This window comes from Phyllobates terribilis, unplaced genomic scaffold, assembly GCF_046119375.1.
Source record: "Phyllobates terribilis strain yellow unplaced genomic scaffold, ASM4611937v1 Scaffold_40__1_contigs__length_11209783, whole genome shotgun sequence".
NCBI classification, from domain to species: Eukaryota; Metazoa; Chordata; class Amphibia; order Anura; family Dendrobatidae; genus Phyllobates; species Phyllobates terribilis.
Window position 1 is genome coordinate 5991462 of NW_027362800.1, and position 18300 is coordinate 6009761.

At 44.6% G+C, this 18300-nt stretch overlaps 9 non-coding genes across 9 annotated transcripts; all 9 read right to left on the reverse strand.

Annotated features, from left to right (window-relative positions):
* Positions 1 to 1004: 1004 nt before the first annotated feature.
* Positions 1005 to 1195, reverse strand: LOC141188300 (U2 spliceosomal RNA). Its single transcript, XR_012262406.1, has one exon. It is a non-coding gene; the product is annotated as a U2 spliceosomal RNA (small nuclear RNA).
* Positions 1196 to 2319: 1124 nt separating this feature from the next.
* Positions 2320 to 2510, reverse strand: LOC141186892 (U2 spliceosomal RNA). Its single transcript, XR_012261128.1, has one exon. It is a non-coding gene; the product is annotated as a U2 spliceosomal RNA (small nuclear RNA).
* A 1123-nt stretch (positions 2511 to 3633) lies between these two features.
* Positions 3634 to 3824, reverse strand: LOC141188301 (U2 spliceosomal RNA). Its single transcript, XR_012262407.1, has one exon. It is a non-coding gene; the product is annotated as a U2 spliceosomal RNA (small nuclear RNA).
* A 1119-nt stretch (positions 3825 to 4943) lies between these two features.
* On the reverse strand, positions 4944 to 5134 carry LOC141188303 (U2 spliceosomal RNA). The gene has a single exon (XR_012262408.1). It is a non-coding gene; the product is annotated as a U2 spliceosomal RNA (small nuclear RNA).
* Positions 5135 to 11880: 6746 nt separating this feature from the next.
* LOC141188304 (U2 spliceosomal RNA) lies at positions 11881 to 12071 on the reverse strand. Its single transcript, XR_012262409.1, has one exon. It is a non-coding gene; the product is annotated as a U2 spliceosomal RNA (small nuclear RNA).
* Positions 12072 to 13192: 1121 nt separating this feature from the next.
* LOC141188305 (U2 spliceosomal RNA) lies at positions 13193 to 13383 on the reverse strand. Its single transcript, XR_012262410.1, has one exon. It is a non-coding gene; the product is annotated as a U2 spliceosomal RNA (small nuclear RNA).
* A 1116-nt stretch (positions 13384 to 14499) lies between these two features.
* On the reverse strand, positions 14500 to 14690 carry LOC141188306 (U2 spliceosomal RNA). The gene has a single exon (XR_012262411.1). It is a non-coding gene; the product is annotated as a U2 spliceosomal RNA (small nuclear RNA).
* Positions 14691 to 15809: 1119 nt separating this feature from the next.
* LOC141188307 (U2 spliceosomal RNA) lies at positions 15810 to 16000 on the reverse strand. Its single transcript, XR_012262412.1, has one exon. It is a non-coding gene; the product is annotated as a U2 spliceosomal RNA (small nuclear RNA).
* A 1120-nt stretch (positions 16001 to 17120) lies between these two features.
* Positions 17121 to 17311, reverse strand: LOC141188309 (U2 spliceosomal RNA). The gene has a single exon (XR_012262414.1). It is a non-coding gene; the product is annotated as a U2 spliceosomal RNA (small nuclear RNA).
* Positions 17312 to 18300: the final 989 nt, after the last annotated feature.

The following is an 18300-nucleotide window of genomic DNA, read 5'->3' on the forward strand; positions in this document are numbered from 1 at the left end:
TGCCTGCACTTTTCGGCTTGCTGCTGCTGCAATCCACGCGTTTTAGATCTGCATAACTCCACCTCTTTTAGCACAGTACCCTCAACCCCCGGCTGTTCCCACCCGCCTCAACACCGTTGGAAGGGAGGAGAACCAATTAAGGCGGGGGGGGGGGTGGAACGAGCAGCTGTCTACCCTTAGCAGGAGGGTTGCTGATTAATTACCTCTCCTGCTGCTGCTGCTGCTGGCTGTCCAGCAGCAGACTGAAGGTGGCTGCTGCTGTGCGCAGGTATATAAAGGCTCAGAGCCTATTATGACACGCGCAGCCAGCGTTCCATTGCCACATTCCGTCTACTGCAGGCGGGATACCTGGATGGCTGAATGTCACTGAGAAGCTCACAGAGACCGCCATAAGCAACAGTTTAAAAGAATGCCACAGACTAATCAACCAAACTTTTTGGGTTGGTTTCTCTTTTATAGTCTGCAGGCATTAAATGAAAGAAGTCAGTGTTCCAGCAGAGGGAGACAACGTTTCAGAAAAGGCATTGTAGCAAACCAAAAAAGAAATTTTAAGCTCAGCAGAGTAACCAGCTCACATACCTGTTAGCTCAGGTGAGTTTAAAAGGCTGCTGTTGATAACAAGGGCATTTGCTAAATAGATGGTGTGTGTGCAACAATATACTGAAAGGTCAATTATATTGTGCAGCTTATCTCACCACCTGTAGTTATTTAGGTGAAAGCTCCAAAATGCTTGCCTAATATGTCTGTTTATCCAAAAGGAAGTATAGAGGGAGAGCTAGATAGATAGCATTGCATTACATTACATTACATGGCAATGCAATGCACAGTTGCTGAAGTTGAACCAAAATGAGCTTGTCATCTGGCTTCTGCAACTTTTAACATGAAAAATCCAATGAGGAGAAGAAAAGCAAAGCCAAAGAGTCCATCCCAAAATCCGACAAACAAGCAAAATGAACAAAAAGCATTGAATTCAATTCTTTCTGATTTTAGAAACTGCATTAAAGAAGGGGTGCACCGGTCCTGGAGATACTGCAATACCAGGTCAATGCGTGGAGTGGACAGAGCAAGCTCTTTTTCCATCTCCCTGTTCTAAAAATCCATTTAATATATGGTCCCCAGATAGGGGACGTATCAGATATTAAACTGATAAGAACAGATACTACACTTGATCTTAGCCAAAAGGCCGAGAAGCGATAACCAGAATTGGTTTCCGACTACGGTGCCACCCAAGGATTCTGAAAAGTCCATTTGTGGAGATGGCCATCTGGACTCCCGTTAAGAAGACATGCTGTCAACCTCTAGATCCCTCACATGCCTGCACTTTTCGGCTTGCTGCTGCTGCAATCCACGCGTTTTAGATCTGCATAACTCCACCTCTTTTAGCACAGTACCCTCAACCCCCGGCTGTTCCCACCCGCCTCAACACCGTTGGAAGGGAGGAGAACCAATTAAGGCGGGGGGGGGGGGGGTGGAACGAGCAGCTGTCTACCCTTAGCAGGAGGTTTGCTGATTAATTACCTCTCCTGCTGCTGCTGCTGCTGGCTGTCCAGCAGCAGACTGAAGGTGGCTGCTGCTGTGTGCAGGTATATAAAGGCTCAGAGCCTATTATGACACGCGCAGCCAGCGTTCCATTGCCACATTCCGTCTACTGCAGGCGGGATACCTGGATGGCTGAATGTCACTGAGAAGCTCACAGAGACCGCCATAAGCAACAGTTTAAAAGAATGCCACAGACTAATCAACCAAACTTTTTGGGTTGGTTTCTCTTTTATAGTCTGCAGGCATTAAATGAAAGAAGTCAGTGTTCCAGCAGAGGGAGACAACGTTTCAGAAAAGGCATTGTAGCAAACCAAAAAAGAAATTTTAAGCGCAGCAGAGTAACCAGCTCACATACCTGTTAGCTCAGGTGAGTTTAAAAGGCTGCTGTTGATAACAAGGGCATTTGCTAAATAGATGGTGTGTGTGCAACAATATACTGAAAGGTCAATTATATTGTGCAGCTTATCTCACCACCTGTAGTTATTTAGGTGAAAGCTCCAAAATGCTTGCCTAATATGTCTGTTTATCCAAAAGGAAGTATAGAGGGAGAGCTAGATAGATAGCATTGCATTACATTACATTACATGGCAATGCAATGCACAGTTGCTGAAGTTGAACCAAAATGAGCTTGTCATCTGGCTTCTGCAACTTTTAACATGAAAAATCCAATGAGGAGAAGAAAAGCAAAGCCAAAGAGTCCATCCCAAAATCCGACAAACAAGCAAAATGAACAAAAAGCATTGAATTCAATTCTTTCTGATTTTAGAAACTGCATTAAAGAAGGGGTGCACTGGTCCTGGAGATACTGCAATACCAGGTCAATGCGTGGAGTGGACAGAGCAAGCTCTTTTTCCATCTCCCTGTTCTAAAAATCCATTTAATATATGGTCCCCAGATAGGGGACGTATCAGATATTAAACTGATAAGAACAGATACTACACTTGATCTTAGCCAAAAGGCCGAGAAGCGATAACCAGAATTGGTTTCCGACTACGGTGCCACCCAAGGATTCTGAAAAGTCCATTTGTGGAGATGGCCACCTGGACTCCCGTTAAGAAGACATGCTGTCAACCTCTAGATCCCTCACATGCCTGCACTTTTCGGCTTGCTGCTGCTGCAATCCACGCGTTTTAGATCTGCATAACTCCACCTCTTTTAGCACAGTACCCTCAACCCCTGGCTGTTCCCACCCGCCTCAACACCGTTGGAAGGGAGGAGAACCAATTAAGGCGGGGGGGGGGGGGTGGAACGAGCAGCTGTCTACCCTTAGCAGGAGGGTTGCTGATTAATTACCTCTCCTGCTGCTGCTGCTGCTGGCTGTCCAGCAGCAGACTGAAGGTGGCTGCTGCTGTGCGCAGGTATATATAGGCTCAGAGCCTATTATGACACGCGCAGCCAGCGTTCCATTGCCACATTCCGTCTACTGCAGGCGGGATACCTGGACGGCTGAATGTCACTGAGAAGCTCACAGAGACCGCCATAAGCAACAGTTTAAAAGAATGCCACAGACTAATCAACCAAACTTTTTGGGTTGGTTTCTCTTTTATAGTCTGCAGGCATTAAATGAAAGAAGTCAGTGTTCCAGCAGAGGGAGACAACGTTTCAGAAAAGGCATTGTAGCAAACCAAAAAAGAAATTTTAAGCGCAGCAGAGTAACCAGCTCACATACCTGTTAACTCAGGTGAGTTTAAAAGGCTGCTGTTGATAACAAGGGCATTTGCTAAATAGATGGTGTGTGTGCAACAATATACTGAAAGGTCAATTATATTGTGCAGCTTATCTCACCACCTGTAGTTATTTAGGTGAAAGCTCCAAAATGCTTGCCTAATATGTCTGTTTATCCAAAAGGAAGTATAGAGGGAGAGCTAGATAGATAGCATTGCATTACATTACATTACATGGCAATGCAATGCACAGTTGCTGAAGTTGAACCAAAATGAGCTTGTCATCTGGCTTCTGCAACTTTTAACATGAAAAATCCAATGAGGAGAAGAAAAGCAAAGCCAAAGAGTCCATCCCAAAATCCGACAAACAAGCAAAATGAACAAAAAGCATTGAATTCAATTCTTTCTGATTTTAGAAACTGCATTAAAGAAGGGGTGCACCGGTCCTGGAGATACTGCAATACCAGGTCAATGCGTGGAGTGGACAGAGCAAGCTCTTTTTCCATCTCCCTGTTCTAAAAATCCATTTAATATATGGTCCCCAGATAGGGGACGTATCAGATATTAAACTGATAAGAACAGATACTACACTTGATCTTAGCCAAAAGGCCGAGAAGCGATAACCAGAATTGGTTTCCGACTACGGTGCCACCCAAGGATTCTGAAAAGTCCATTTGTGGAGATGGCCACCTGGACTCCCGTTAAGAAGACATGCTGTCAACCTCTAGATCCCTCACATGCCTGCACTTTTCGGCTTGCTGCTGCTGCAATCCACGCGTTTTAGATCTGCATAACTCCACCTCTTTTAGCACAGTACCCTCAACCCCCGGCTGTTCCCACCCGCCTCAACACCGTTGGAAGGGAGGAGAACCAATTAAGGCGGGGGGGGGTGGAAGGAGCAGCTGTCTACCCTTAGCAGGAGGGTTGCTGATTAATTACCTCTCCTGCTGCTGCTGCTGCTGGCTGTCCAGCAGCAGACTGAAGGTGGCTGCTGCTGTGCGCAGGTATATAAAGGCTCAGAGCCTATTATGACACGCGCAGCCAGCGTTCCATTGCCACATTCCGTCTACTGCAGGCGGGATACCTGGATGGCTGAATGTCACTGAGAAGCTCACAGAGACCGCCATAAGCAACAGTTTAAAAGAATGCCACAGACTAATCAACCAAACTTTTTGGGTTGGTTTCTCTTTTATAGTCTGCAGGCATTAAATGAAAGAAGTCAGTGTTCCAGCAGAGGGAGACAACGTTTCAGAAAAGGCATTGTAGCAAACCAAAAAAGAAATTTTAAGCGCAGCAGAGTAACCAGCTCACATACCTGTTAGCTCAGGTGAGTTTAAAAGGCTGCTGTTGATAACAAGGGCATTTGCTAAATAGATGGTGTGTGTGCAACAATATACTGAAAGGTCAATTATATTGTGCAGCTTATCTCACCACCTGTAGTTATTTAGGTGAAAGCTCCAAAATGCTTGCCTAATATGTCTGTTTATCCAAAAGGAAGTATAGAGGGAGAGCTAGATAGATAGCATTGCATTACATTACATTACATGGCAATGCAATGCACAGTTGCTGAAGTTGAACCAAAATGAGCTTGTCATCTGGCTTCTGCAACTTTTAACATGAAAAATCCAATGAGGAGAAGAAAAGCAAAGCCAAAGAGTCCATCCCAAAATCCGACAAACAAGCAAAATGAACAAAAAGCATTGAATTCAATTCTTTCTGATTTTAGAAACTGCATTAAAGAAGGGGTGCACCGGTCCTGGAGATACTGCAATACCAGGTCAATGCGTGGAGTGGACAGAGCAAGCTCTTTTTCCATCTCCCTGTTCTAAAAATCCATTTAATATATGGTCCCCAGATAGGGGACGTATCAGATATTAAACTGATAAGAACAGATACTACACTTGATCTTAGCCAAAAGGCCGAGAAGCGATAACCAGAATTGGTTTCCGACTACGGTGCCACCCAAGGATTCTGAAAAGTCCATTTGTGGAGATGGCCACCTGGACTCCCGTTAAGAAGACATGCTGTCAACCTCTAGATCCCTCACATGCCTGCACTTTTCGGCTTGCTGCTGCTGCAATCCACGCGTTTTAGATCTGCATAACTCCACCTCTTTTAGCACAGTACCCTCAACCCCCGGCTGTTCCCACCCGCCTCAACACCGTTGGAAGGGAGGAGAACCAATTAAGGCGGGGGGGGGGGTGGAACGAGCAGCTGTCTACCCTTAGCAGGAGGGTTGCTGATTAATTACCTCTCCTGCTGCTGCTGCTGCTGGCTGTCCAGCAGCAGACTGAAGGTGGCTGCTGCTGTGCGCAGGTATATATAGGCTCAGAGCCTATTATGACACGCGCAGCCAGCGTTCCATTGCCACATTCCGTCTACTGCAGGCGGGATACCTGGACGGCTGAATGTCACTGAGAAGCTCACAGAGACCGCCATAAGCAACAGTTTAAAAGAATGCCACAGACTAATCAACCAAACTTTTTGGGTTGGTTTCTCTTTTATAGTCTGCAGGCATTAAATGAAAGAAGTCAGTGTTCCAGCAGAGGGAGACAACGTTTCAGAAAAGGCATTGTAGCAAACCAAAAAAGAAATTTTAAGCGCAGCAGAGTAACCAGCTCACATACCTGTTAGCTCAGGTGAGTTTAACCCCTTAATAACATCTGACGTACTAATACGCGTCTGTGCCCTGGGACTTAAGAGCCAGACCCGTATTAGTACGTCATCGCGATCGCGCCCGCACACAGGCTGTGCGGGCGCGATCGCCGCCGGGTGTCAGCTGATTGTCACAGCTGACACCCGGTACTATGTGCAGGGAGCGGTCACGCACCGCTCCCAGCACATTAACCCCCGCGATGCTGCGATCGAAGTCGATCGCGGCATTGCGGGGGCAAGGGGAGGTGATCGGCGATACTCACCTCCTCTTCCGGCTTCCAGCGCAGTCTGCAAAGGCTTCCCGGGTGTTGCCATGACGACCCGATGTCGTCATGACAACATCCGGGTCACCAGAGAGCAGGAAGATTGCTTTGACATGCGCAGTGCATCTCCAAGCAATCTTCACACTGTGCATTTCTGACAGCCTGCACGGCATAGGGATGGTGCTCCATTCCTGTGCCATGCAGGCGATCAGAAAAAAAAAGTGAAAGTCCCAGAGTGGGACAAAGTAATAAAGTGTATAAACTGTGTGAAAGTGGAAAAAAAAAAAAAAAAAAATGTGCAAAAATATTATAAAAAAATAAAAAAAATAATACACCAAAAATAAAAATATAATGTACCCATCAATAAATATTATTATAAAAAAAATAAAAAAAAAACAATAAAAGTACACATATTTGGTATCGCCGCGTCCGGAACAACCTGACCTATAAAACTGTCCCACTAGTTAACCCCTTCAGTGAACACGGTAAAAAAAAAAAAAAAAAAAACAAGCAAAAAACAATGCTTTATCACCATACCGCCAAACAAAAAGTGGAATAACACGCGATCAAAAAGACGCATATAAATAAAAATGATACCGCTGAAAACGTCATCTCGTCCCGCAAAAAACAAGCCGCCATATAGCTCCATCAGCTGAAAAATAAAAAAGTTATAGCTCTCAGAATAAAGCGATACTAAAAAATATTTTTTTCTATAAAATAGCTTTTATTGTGTATAAGCGCCAAAACATAGAAAAATGATACAAATGTGGTACCGCTGTAAACGTACTGACCCGAAGAGTAAAGCTGCCTCATCAATTTTACCACACGCGGAACAGAATAAAAAAAAAAAAAAAAAAACAATTCCTGAATTGTTGGTTTTTGTTTATTCTGCCTCCCAAAAATCGGAATAGAAAGCGATCAAAAAATGTCACGTGCCTGAAAATGGCACCAATAACAACGTCAAGTCATCCCGCAAAAAACGAGCCGTCACATGACTGTCTGCCAAAATCTGGAAAAATTATAGCTCTCAAAATATGGCGATGCAAAAACTAGATTTTACAAAAAATGCGTCTTTTAGTGTGTGACAGCTGTCAGTCATAAAAACCCCATATGATTCTGGCATTGCTGTAATCACACCGACCCGAAGAATAAAGTCGTCTAATCACTTATACCGCACAAGGAACGGCGTCAAAAATAAACTCTTGAGTTAGGATTGGGCTAGGGTTAGGGCTGGGTTTGGGGCTAGGGCTGTGCTGGGGCTAGGGTTGTGCTGGGGCTAGGGTTGTGCTGGGGCTAGGGTTGTGCTAGGGTTAGGGCTGGGGTTGGGATTTTTTTCAAAAGTAAGAAAAAAAGATGACGATATGGCGACTAGTGTTGAGAGCAAGTGCTCGCTACTTGAGTTTGCATCGGGTGCTCTGGTATGCATTTAGTATCGTGGGTATTTGAGTGACATGCTCGAGTCTCTGCCCCATATGCTTCGCGGCCAAAAAACTTTATGGGGATTGCCTGCCATGCACGAGCGATCCCCGCATGTTTTTTTTTGGGTGTCTAATAACCGTGAAAAATGCGGAGCAGGGACTCGAGCATGTCACTCGAGCACACGCTGTACATGGTGCATACCTGAGTACCCGATGCAAACTCAAGTAGCGAGCACTTGCGCTCAAGAATAATGAAAACTTATTCAATATGATGACCTAATGTAAACAAATAATGTGCCGTACCTCTGGGTTCAAAATGTTCACTATACACCTTAATAAAATCTTTGAGGGGTATAGTTTCCAAAATGGGGACACTTGTGGGGGAGCTCCACTGTTTAGGCACATCACGGGCTCTCCAAATGCGACATGGTGTCCGCTAACAAATTGAATGGAAAATCGGCTCAAATTGTTAGCGGATGCCATGTTGCGTTTGGAGAGCCCCTGTGTGTCCAAACATTGGAGCTCCCCCACAAGTGACCCCATTTTGGAAACTAGACCCCCCAAGGCACCTATCTAGATGCATAGTGAGCACTTAGAACCCCCAGGTGCTTCACAAATTGATTCGTAAAAATGAAAAAGTGAAAATAAAACACTTTTTCATTTTTATGAATCAATTTGTGAAGCACCTGGGGTTCCAAGTGCTCACTATGAATCTAGATAGGTGCCTTGGGGGGTCTAGTTTCCAAAATGGGGTCACTTGTGGGGGAGCTCCAATGTTTGGGCACACAGGGACTCTCTAAATGCAACATGGTATCCGCTAACAAATTGAATGGAAAATCGGCTCAAATTGTTAGCGGACACCACATTGCGTTTGGAGAGCCCCTCTGTGCCCAAACTTTGGAGCTCCCCCACAAGTGACCCCATTTTGGAAACTAGACCCCCCAAGGCACCTTTCTAGATGCATAGTGAGCACTTGGAACCCCCAGGTGCTTCACAAATTGATTCGTAAAAATGAAAAAGTGAAAAAAAAAACACTTTTTCATTTTTATGAATCAATTTGTGAAGCACCTGGGGTTCCAAGTGCTCACTATGAATCTAGATAGGTGCCTTGGGGGGTCTAGTTTCCAAAATGGGGTCACTTGTGGGGGAGCTCCAATGTTTGGGCACACAGGGACTCTCTAAATGCAACATGGTATCCGCTAACAAATTGAATGGAAAATCGGCTCAAATTGTTAGCGGACACCACATTGCGTTTGGAGAGCCCCTCTGTGCCCAAACTTTGGAGCTCCCCCACAAGTGACCCCATTTTGGAAACTAGACCCCCCAAGGCACCTTTCTAGATGCATAGTGAGCACTTGGAACCCCCAGGTGCTTCACAAATTGATTCGTAAAAATGAAAAAGTGAAAAAAAAAACACTTTTTCATTTTTATGAATCAATTTGTGAAGCACCTGGGGTTCCAAGTGCTCACTATGAATCTAGATAGGTGCCTTGGGGGGTCTAGTTTCCAAAATGGGGTCACTTGTGGGGGAGCTCCAATGTTTGGGCACACAGGGACTCTCCAAATGCAACATGATATCCGCTAACAAATTGTCGGCTCAAATTGTTAGCGGATATCATGTTGCATTTGGAGAGTCCCTGTGTGCCCAAACATTGGAGCTCCCCCACAAGTGACCCCATTTTGGAAACTAGACCCCCCAAGGCACCTATCTAGATGCATAGTGAGCACTTGGAACCCCTAGGTGCTTCACAAATTAATTCGTAAAAATGAAAAAGTGTTTTTTTTTTTCACTTTTTCATTATTACGAATCAATTTGTGAAGCACCTGGGGGTTCCAAGTGCTCACTATGCATCTAGAAAGGTGCCTTGGGGGGTCTAGTTTCCAAAATGGGGTCACTTGTGGGGGAGCTCCAAAGTTTGGGCACAGAGGGGCTCTCCAAACGCAATGTGGCGTCCGCTAACAATTTGAGCCGATTTTCCATTCAATTTGTTAGCGGATACCATGTTGCATTTAGAGAGTCCCTGTGTGCCCAAACATTGGAGCTCCCCCACAAGTGACCCCATTTTGGAAACTAGACCCCCCAAGGCACCTATCTAGATGCATAGTGAGCACTTGGAACCCCTAGGTGCTTCACAAATTGATTCGTAAAAATGAAAAAGTGTTTTTTTTTTTCACTTTTTCATTATTACGAATCAATTTGTGAAGCACCTGGGGGTTCCAAGTGCTCACTATGCATCTAGAAAGGTGCCTTGGGGGGTCTAGTTTCCAAAATGGGGTCACTTGTGGGGGAGCTCCAAAGTTTGGGCACAGAGAAGCTCTCCAAACGCAATGTGGTGTCCGCTAACAATTTGAGCCGATTTTCCATTCAATTTGTTAGCGGATACCATGTTGCATTTAGAGAGTCCCTGTGTGCCCAAACATTGGAGCTCTCCCACAAGTGACCCCATTTTGGAAACTAGACCCCCCAAGGCACCTATCTAGATGCATAGTGAGCAGTTGGAACCCTCAGGTGCTTCACAAATTGATTCATACAAATGAAAAAGTGTTTTTTTCTTCACTTTTTCATTGTTACGAATCAATTTGTGAAGCACCTGGGGGTTCCAAGTGCTCACTATGCATCTAGATAGGTGCCTTGGGGGGTCTAGTTTCCAAAATGGGGTCACTTGTGGGGGAGCTCCAATGTTTGGGCACACAGGGACTCTCTAAATGCAACATGGTGTCCTCTAACAAATTTAACGGAAAATCGGCTCAAATTGTTAGCGACACCATTTTGCGTTTGGAGAGCCGCTGTGTGCCCAAACATTGGAGCTCCCCCACAAGTGACCCCATTTTGGAAACTAGACCCCCCAAGGCACCTATCTAGATGCATTGTGAGCACTTGGAACACTCAGGTGCTTCACAAATTGATTCATAAAAATGAAAAAGTGTTTTTTTTTTCACTTTTTCATTGTTACGAATCAATTTGTGAAGCACCTTGGGGTTCCAAGTGCTCACTATGCATCTAGAAAGGTGCCTTCGGGGGTCTAGTTTCCAAAATGGGGTCACTTGTGGGGGAGCTCCAAAGTTTGGGCACACATGGGCTCTCCAAACACAACATGGCGTCCGCTAATTATTCAAGCAAATTTTACAATCAAAAAGTCAAATAGCGCTCCTTCCCTTCCGAGCCCTGCCGTGCGCCCAAACAGTATTTTTTCCCCAAATATTGGGTATCTGCGTGCCCAGGGGAAATTGCACAACAAATTTTGGGGTCCATTTTTTCTTGTTACCCCTGTGAAAATAAAAAAAATTGGGTCTAAATTAACATTTTTGTGAAAAAAGTTAAATGTTCATTTTTTTCTTCCACATTCAAAAAATTCCTGTGAAGCACCTGAAGGGTTAATAAAGTTCTTGAATGTGGTTTTGAGCACCTTGAGGGGTGCAGTTTTTAGAATGGTGTCACTTTTGGGTATTTTCTGTCATAAAGACCTCTCAAAGTGACTTCAAATGTGATGTGGTCCCTAAAAAAATGGTTTTGTAAATTTTGTTGGAAAAATGAGAAATCGCTGGTCAACTTTTAACCCTTATAGCTCCCTAACAAAAAAAAATTTTTTTTCCAAAATTGTGCTGATGTAAAGTAGACATGTGGGAAATGTTATTTATTAACTCTTTTGTGTGACATATCGCTCTGATTTCAGGGCTTAAAAATTCAAATTTTGAAAATTGCAAAATTTTCAAAATTTTCGCCAAATTTCCGTTTTTTTCACAAATAAACGCAAGTGATATCGAAGAAAGTTTTCCAAAATCATGAAGTACAATATGTCACGAAAAAACAATCTCAGAATCAGGGGGATCCGTTGAAGCGTTCGAGAGTAATTACCTCATAAAGTGACAGTGGTCAGAATTGTAAAAATTGGCCCGGTCATTAACGTGCAAACCACCCGCGGGGCTTAAGGGGTTAAAAGGCTGCTGTTGATAACAAGGGCATTTGCTAAATAGATGGTGTGTGTGCAACAATATACTGAAAGGTCAATTATATTGTGCAGCTTATCTCACCACCTGTAGTTATTTAGGTGAAAGCTCCAAAATGCTTGCCTAATATGTCTGTTTATCCAAAAGGAAGTATAGAGGGAGAGCTAGATAGATAGCATTGCATTACATTACATTACATGGCAATGCAATGCACAGTTGCTGAAGTTGAACCAAAATGAGCTTGTCATCTGGCTTCTGCAACTTTTAACATGAAAAATCCAATGAGGAGAAGAAAAGCAAAGCCAAAGAGTCCATCCCAAAATCCGACAAACAAGCAAAATGAACAAAAAGCATTGAATTCAATTCTTTCTGATTTTAGAAACTGCATTAAAGAAGGGGTGCACCGGTCCTGGAGATACTGCAATACCAGGTCAATGCGTGGAGTGGACAGAGCAAGCTCTTTTTCCATCTCCCTGTTCTAAAAATCCATTTAATATATGGTCCCCAGATAGGGGACGTATCAGATATTAAACTGATAAGAACAGATACTACACTTGATCTTAGCCAAAAGGCCGAGAAGCGATAACCAGAATTGGTTTCCGACTACGGTGCCACCCAAGGATTCTGAAAAGTCCATTTGTGGAGATGGCCACCTGGACTCCCGTTAAGAAGACATGCTGTCAACCTCTAGATCCCTCACATGCCTGCACTTTTCGGCTTGCTGCTGCTGCAATCCACGCGCTTTAGATCTGCATAACTCCACCTCTTTTAGCACAGTACCCTCAACCCCCGGCTGTTCCCACCCGCCTCAACACCGTTGGAAGGGAGGAGAACCAATTAAGGCGGGGGGGGGGGTGGAACGAGCAGCTGTCTACCCTTAGCAGGAGGGTTGCTGATTAATTACCTCTCCTGCTGCTGCTGCTGCTGGCTGTCCAGCAGCAGACTGAAGGTGGCTGCTGCTGTGCGCAGGTATATAAAGGCTCAGAGCCTATTATGACACGCGCAGCCAGCGTTCCATTGCCACATTCCGTCTACTGCAGGCGGGATACCTGGATGGCTGAATGTCACTGAGAAGCTCACAGAGACCGCCATAAGCAACAGTTTAAAAGAATGCCACAGACTAATCAACCAAACTTTTTGGGTTGGTTTCTCTTTTATAGTCTGCAGGCATTAAATGAAAGAAGTCAGTGTTCCAGCAGAGGGAGACAACGTTTCAGAAAAGGCATTGTAGCAAACCAAAAAAGAAATTTTAAGCGCAGCAGAGTAACCAGCTCACATACCTGTTAGCTCAGGTGAGTTTAAAAGGCTGCTGTTGATAACAAGGGCATTTGCTAAATAGATGGTGTGTGTGCAACAATATACTGAAAGGTCAATTATATTGTGCAGCTTATCTCACCACCTGTAGTTATTTAGTTGAAAGCTCCAAAATGCTTGCCTAATATGTCTGTTTATCCAAAAGGAAGTATAGAGGGAGAGCTAGATAGATAGCATTGCATTACATTACATTACATGGCAATGCAATGCACAGTTGCTGAAGTTGAACCAAAATGAGCTTGTCATCTGGCTTCTGCAACTTTTAACATGAAAAATCCAATGAGGAGAAGAAAAGCAAAGCCAAAGAGTCCATCCCAAAATCCGACAAACAAGCAAAATGAACAAAAAGCATTGAATTCAATTCTTTCTGATTTTAGAAACTGCATTAAAGAAGGGGTGCACCGGTCCTGGAGATACTGCAATACCAGGTCAATGCGTGGAGTGGACAGAGCAAGCTCTTTTTCCATCTCCCTGTTCTAAAAATCCATTTAATATATGGTCCCCAGATAGGGGACGTATCAGATATTAAACTGATAAGAACAGATACTACACTTGATCTTAGCCAAAAGGCCGAGAAGCGATAACCAGAATTGGTTTCCGACTACGGTGCCACCCAAGGATTCTGAAAAGTCCATTTGTGGAGATGGCCACCTGGACTCCCGTTAAGAAGACATGCTGTCAACCTCTAGATCCCTCACATGCCTGCACTTTTCGGCTTGCTGCTGCTGCAATCCACGCGTTTTAGATCTGCATAACTCCACCTCTTTTAGCACAGTACCCTCAACCCCCGGCTGTTCCCACCCGCCTCAACACCGTTGGAAGGGAGGAGAACCAATTAAGGCGGGGGGGGGTGGAAAGAGCAGCTGTCTACCCTTAGCAGGAGGGTTGCTGATTAATTACCTCTCCTGCTGCTGCTGCTGGCTGTCCAGCAGCAGACTGAAGGTGGCTGCTGCTGTGCGCAGGTATATATAGGCTCAGAGCCTATTATGACACGCGCAGCCAGCGTTCCATTGCCACATTCCGTCTACTGCAGGCGGGATACCTGGACGGCTGAATGTCACTGAGAAGCTCACAGAGACCGCCATAAGCAACAGTTTAAAAGAATGCCACAGACTAATCAACCAAACTTTTTGGGTTGGTTTCTCTTTTATAGTCTGCAGGCATTAAATGAAAGAAGTCAGTGTTCCAGCAGAGGGAGACAACGTTTCAGAAAAGGCATTGTAGCAAACCAAAAAAGAAATTTTAAGCGCAGCAGAGTAACCAGCTCACATACCTGTTAGCTCAGGTGAGTTTAAAAGGCTGCTGTTGATAACAAGGGCATTTGCTAAATAGATGGTGTGTGTGCAACAATATACTGAAAGGTCAATTATATTGTGCAGCTTATCTCACCACCTGTAGTTATTTAGGTGAAAGCTCCAAAATGCTTGCCTAATATGTCTGTTTATCCAAAAGGAAGTATAGAGGGAGAGCTAGATAGATAGCATTGCATTACATTACATTACATGGCAATGCAATGCACAGTTGCTGAAGTTGAACCAAAATGAGCTTGTCATCTGGCTTCTGCAACTTTTAACATGAAAAATCCAATGAGGAGAAGAAAAGCAAAGCCAAAGAGTCCATCCCAAAATCCGACAAACAAGCAAAATGAACAAAAAGCATTGAATTCAATTCTTTCTGATTTTAGAAACTGCATTAAAGAAGGGGTGCACCGGTCCTGGAGATACTGCAATACCAGGTCAATGCGTGGAGTGGACAGAGCAAGCTCTTTTTCCATCTCCCTGTTCTAAAAATCCATTTAATATATGGTCCCCAGATAGGGGACGTATCAGATATTAAACTGATAAGAACAGATACTACACTTGATCTTAGCCAAAAGGCCGAGAAGCGATAACCAGAATTGGTTTCCGACTACGGTGCCACCCAAGGATTCTGAAAAGTCCATTTGTGGAGATGGCCACCTGGACTCCCGTTAAGAAGACATGCTGTCAACCTCTAGATCCCTCACATGCCTGCACTTTTCGGCTTGCTGCTGCTGCAATCCACGCGTTTTAGATCTGCATAACTCCACCTCTTTTAGCACAGTACCCTCAACCCCCGGCTGTTCCCACCCGCCTCAACACCGTTGGAAGGGAGGAGAACCAATTAAGGCGGGGGGGGGTGGAACGAGCAGCTGTCTACCCTTAGCAGGAGGGTTGCTGATTAATTACCTCTCCTGCTGCTGCTGCTGCTGGCTGTCCAGCAGCAGACTGAAGGTGGCTGCTGCTGTGCGCAGGTATATAAAGGCTCAGAGCCTATTATGACACGCGCAGACAGCGTTCCATTGCCACATTCCGTCTACTGCAGGCGGGATACCTGGATGGCTGAATGTCACTGAGAAGCTCACAGAGACCGCCATAAGCAACAGTTTAAAAGAATGCCACAGACTAATCAACCAAACTTTTTGGGTTGGTTTCTCTTTTATAGTCTGCAGGCATTAAATGAAAGAAGTCAGTGTTCCAGCAGAGGGAGACAACGTTTCAGAAAAGGCATTGTAGCAAACCAAAAAAGAAATTTTAAGCGCAGCAGAGTAACCAGCTCACATACCTGTTAGCTCAGGTGAGTTTAAAAGGCTGCTGTTGATAACAAGGGCATTTGCTAAATAGATGGTGTGTGTGCAACAATATACTGAAAGGTCAATTATATTGTGCAGCTTATCTCACCACCTGTAGTTATTTAGGTGAAAGCTCCAAAATGCTTGCCTAATATGTCTGTTTATCCAAAAGGAAGTATAGAGGGAGAGCTAGATAGATAGCATTGCATTACATTACATTACATGGCAATGCAATGCACAGTTGCTGAAGTTGAACCAAAATGAGCTTGTCATCTGGCTTCTGCAACTTTTAACATGAAAAATCCAATGAGGAGAAGAAAAGCAAAGCCAAAGAGTCCATCCCAAAATCCGACAAACAAGCAAAATGAACAAAAAGCATTGAATTCAATTCTTTCTGATTTTAGAAACTGCATTAAAGAAGGGGTGCACCGGTCCTGGAGATACTGCAATACCAGGTCAATGCGTGGAGTGGACAGAGCAAGCTCTTTTTCCATCTCCCTGTTCTAAAAATCCATTTAATATATGGTCCCCAGATAGGGGACGTATCAGATATTAAACTGATAAGAACAGATACTACACTTGATCTTAGCCAAAAGGCCGAGAAGCGATAACCAGAATTGGTTTCCGACTACGGTGCCACCCAAGGATTCTGAAAAGTCCATTTGTGGAGATGGCCACCTGGACTCCCGTTAAGAAGACATGCTGTCAACCTCTAGATCCCTCACATGCCTGCACTTTTCGGCTTGCTGCTGCTGCAATCCACGCGTTTTAGATCTGCATAACTCCACCTCTTTTAGCACAGTACCCTCAACCCCCGGCTGTTCCCACCCGCCTCAACACCGTTGGAAGGGAGGAGAACCAATTAAGGCGGGGGGGGGGTGGAACGAGCAGCTGTCTACCCTTAGCAGGAGGGTTGCTGATTAATTACCTCTCCTGCTGCTGCTGCTGCTGGCTGTCCAGCAGCAGACTGAAGGTGGCTGCTGCTGTGCGCAGGTATATAAAGGCTCAGAGCCTATTATGACACGCGCAGCCAGCGTTCCATTGCCACATTCCGTCTACTGCAGGCGGGATACCTGGATGGCTGAATGTCACTGAGAAGCTCACAGAGACCGCCATAAGCAACAGTTTAAAAGAATGCCACAGACTAATCAACCAAACTTTTTGGGTTGGTTTCTCTTTTATAGTCTGCAGGCATTAAATGAAAGAAGTCAGTGTTCCAGCAGAGGGAGACAACGTTTCAGAAAAGGCATTGTAGCAAACCAAAAAAGAAATTTTAAGCGCAGCAGAGTAACCAGCTCACATACCTGTTAGCTCAGGTGAGTTTAAAAGGCTGCTGTTGATAACAAGGGCATTTGCTAAATAGATGGTGTGTGTGCAACAATATACTGAAAGGTCAATTATATTGTGCAGCTTATCTCACCACCTGTAGTTATTTAGGTGAAAGCTCCAAAATGCTTGCCTAATATGTCTGTTTATCCAAAAGGAAGTATAGAGGGAGAGCTAGATAGATAGCATTGCATTACATTACATTACATGGCAATGCAATGCACAGTTGCTGAAGTTGAACCAAAATGAGCTTGTCATCTGGCTTCTGCAACTTTTAACATGAAAAATCCAATGAGGAGAAGAAAAGCAAAGCCAAAGAGTCCATCCCAAAATCCGACAAACAAGCAAAATGAACAAAAAGCATTGAATTCAATTCTTTCTGATTTTAGAAACTGCATTAAAGAAGGGGTGCACCGGTCCTGGAGATACTGCAATACCAGGTCAATGCGTGGAGTGGACAGAGCAAGCTCTTTTTCCATCTCCCTGTTCTAAAAATCCATTTAATATATGGTCCCCAGATAGGGGACGTATCAGATATTAAACTGATAAGAACAGATACTACACTTGATCTTAGCCAAAAGGCCGAGAAGCGATAACCAGAATTGGTTTCCGACTACGGTGCCACCCAAGGATTCTGAAAAGTCCATTTGTGGAGATGGCCACCTGGACTCCCGTTAAGAAGACATGCTGTCAACCTCTAGATCCCTCACATGCCTGCACTTTTCGGCTTGCTGCTGCTGCAATCCACGCGTTTTAGATCTGCATAACTCCACCTCTTTTAGCACAGTACCCTCAACCCCCGGCTGTTCCCACCCGCCTCAACACCGTTGGAAGGGAGGAGAACCAATTAAGGCGGGGGGGGGGTGGAACGAGCAGCTGTCTACCCTTAGCAGGAGGGTTGCTGATTAATTACCTCTCCTGCTGCTGCTGCTGCTGGCTGTCCAGCAGCAGACTGAAGGTGGCTGCTGCTGTGCGCAGGTATATAAAGGCTCAGAGCCTATTATGACACGCGCAGCCAGCGTTCCATTGCCACATTCCGTCTACTGCAGGCGGGATACCTGGATGGCTGAATGTCACTGAGAAGCTCACAGAGACCGCCATAAGCAACAGTTTAAAAGAATGCCACAGACTAATCAACCAAACTTTTTGGGTTGGTTTCTCTTTTATAGTCTGCAGGCATTAAATGAAAGAAGTCAGTGTTCCAGCAGAGGGAGACAACGTTTCAGAAAAGGCATTGTAGCAAACCAAAAAAGAAATTTTAAGCGCAGCAGAGTAACCAGCTCACATACCTGTTAGCTCAGGTGAGTTTAAAAGGCTGCTGTTGATAACAAGGGCATTTGCTAAATAGATGGTGTGTGTGCAACAATATACTGAAAGGTCAATTATATTGTGCAGCTTATCTCACTACCTGTAGTTATTTAGGTGAAAGCTCCAAAATGCTTGCCTAATATGTCTGTTTATCCAAAAGGAAGTATAGAGGGAGAGCTAGATAGATAGCATTGCATTACATTACATTACATAGCAATGCAATGCACAGTTGCTGAAGTTGAACCAAAATGAGCTTGTCATCTGGCTTCTGCAAC